A 2500-nucleotide genomic window follows, 5' to 3' on the forward strand; every position below is an offset into this window, starting at 1 on the left:
GGATGGGCCAGAGGCATCACCACAACGTCACACACTCAACGAGGTTCATCCCGGACACCCGAAGGCACCCAGTTCCACCCCACCTTGCATGTTTCATCATCGTACCAGCCATCAACCATCCTCAAACCAGCCCAAGTTGGAAGGAAACATTCCGTTCTCAACAGGTCTCATGTCGCACGCCCAAAGGCATTTGACACCGCCCCACCGTGCATGTTCTGCTACCACGCAGCCTTCAAAACATAGGGCTGGCCCAAGAAAGGGAGGCATACACCACAACAACGTCCCACACTCAACGAGGTTCATGCCGCACGCCCGAAGGCACCCGGCTCCACCCCACCTTGCATGTTTCATCGTCATACTAGCAACCATCCACAGTTCCTCACACCAGAGATTCCCAATTAGAAGGCAACATCGCAACATTCCGTGCTCAATGAGGCTCGTGTCGCACGCCCAGAGGCACCCGATTCCAACCAGCCGAACATGTTCTGGCACCACCGGCCTTCAAAACATAGGGCTGGCCCAAGGCTGGCAGGCATCACCACAACGTCACACACTCAACGAGGTTCATGTCGCACGCCCGAAGGCACCCGGCTCCACCCCACATTGCATGTTTCATCATCGTGCCAACCATCAACCATCCTCAAGCCAGCCCAAGTTAGAAGGCAACATCGCAACATTTCATTCTCAACAAGGCTCATGTCGCACGCCCAAAGGCACCCGACACTGCCTCACCGTGCAAGTTTCGCCACCGCATCGCCGCCGTCAACCGCCCTCATCCGCCGACCACCACCCCCACGCCCCAAGCATATGCCCATGTGCGGCGCATAGTGCTTGGGGCGTGGGGGTGGCGGAAGATATAGGGGTACCCCCGTGCCCAGCCCATGCAGACTAGTCACCCCCCTATATAGTACATTTTGAGGCATTTTTGGTCTGCCAGGCCTAGATACGATTTTTCTGAGCCATCATACGGTCAAATATCTCAAGTTTTAGATTGTTTTTTTCCATGAACTCGATTGATTCATGAATGGGACATTGTAATGGATCTAGAAATCAAGTTTCATAATTTTTCAACCAACCAATTTTTTTTAATGAATTTTTAAATATTAAATAATAAGAAATTAGAAAAAATAGCTAGAGCCGTCAAAAAAATCTGAAATTTTGTGGGAATCATTCTTTCATGTTGCTTAGCTCCCAGAAAAAAAATTACAAAAAAACAACAACTCCACATGTAATTTCACAATTAATGGGTGATGGATGGGGCGTGGGCGGGGCAGGGCGGGGCGCGCGCGCGCGAGAGAAGGCGGGCGGGGCGGGGCTGGGCGGGGCGCGCGCGCGAGAGAAGGCGGGCGGGGCGGGGATGGGCGGGGCGCGCGCGCGGGAGCACGCGGGCGGGGCTGGGCGGGGCGCGCGCGCGGGAGCACGCGGGCGGGGCTGGGCGGGGCGCGCGCGCGGGAGCACGCGGGCGGGGCTGGGCGGGGCGCGCGCGCGGGAGCATGCGGGCGGGGCTGGGCGAGGCGCGCGCGCGCGCGGGACAACGTGGACGGGGCGGGGCTGGGCGCGCGCAGGCGGGAGCACGCGGGCGAGGCGGGGCGGGGGGCGCGCGCACGCGGGAACACGCAGGTGGGGCAGGGCGGGCGAGCACGCAGGACCATTCCGACACCACCTCACCGTGGGCATTCCGCCACCATCAATCGGCCTCGACCTCCGACCACCACCCCCGTGCCCCAAGCATATGCCCATGTGCGGCACATAGTGCTTGGGGCGTGGGGGTGGCGGAAGATATAGGGGTACCCCCGTGCCCAGCCCATGCAGACTAGTCACCCCCCTATATAGTACATTTTGAGGCATTTTTGGTCTGCCAGGCCTAGATACGATTTTTCCGAACGGTCATACAGTCAAATATCTCAAGTTTTATATTGTTTTTTTTCCGTGAGCTGGATTGATTCATTAATGGGACATTCTAAAGAGTTTAAAAATCAAGTTTCATAATTTTTCAACCAACCAATTTTTTTTAATGAATTTTTAAATATTAAATAATAAGAAATTAGAAAAAATAGTTATAGTTGTCGAAAAAATCTGAAATTTTGCGGGCATAATTCTTTCAAGTTGCTTAGCTCCCAGAAAAAAAAAATAATAATAAAACAACCACTACACACGTATTTTGACAATTAAATGGGTGATGGGTGTAAAAACAAGGTCATGGTGGGCGTCTTGGTCTAATGTACCTACTCTTGTATCAAAACTCTTCATTTCATTGTTTTAGATAACCAAAAGAAAAAAATAATTCATCACTCTTTTCTTAGTTCATTTCATTGATGATGTTTTTATAGTCCAAGGCTTATACATGTTCTTACTTTCCACGGATGTTAGGTGTGATGAATTGTTGTTGGGTGTGATGATTTTTTATGGAGGTAACATCCAACACTTTTGAATATGATTGTAGGTATGTTTGCGTTGGAGGGTGTTGGTGGACATTATGAGTGTGTAAGGGTGCATGAGG

The sequence above is a fragment of the Cucurbita pepo genome, unplaced genomic scaffold (assembly GCF_057944985.1).
Source record: "Cucurbita pepo subsp. pepo isolate OVF unplaced genomic scaffold, ASM5794498v1 scafford_24, whole genome shotgun sequence".
Lineage (NCBI taxonomy): Eukaryota > Viridiplantae > Streptophyta > Magnoliopsida > Cucurbitales > Cucurbitaceae > Cucurbita > Cucurbita pepo.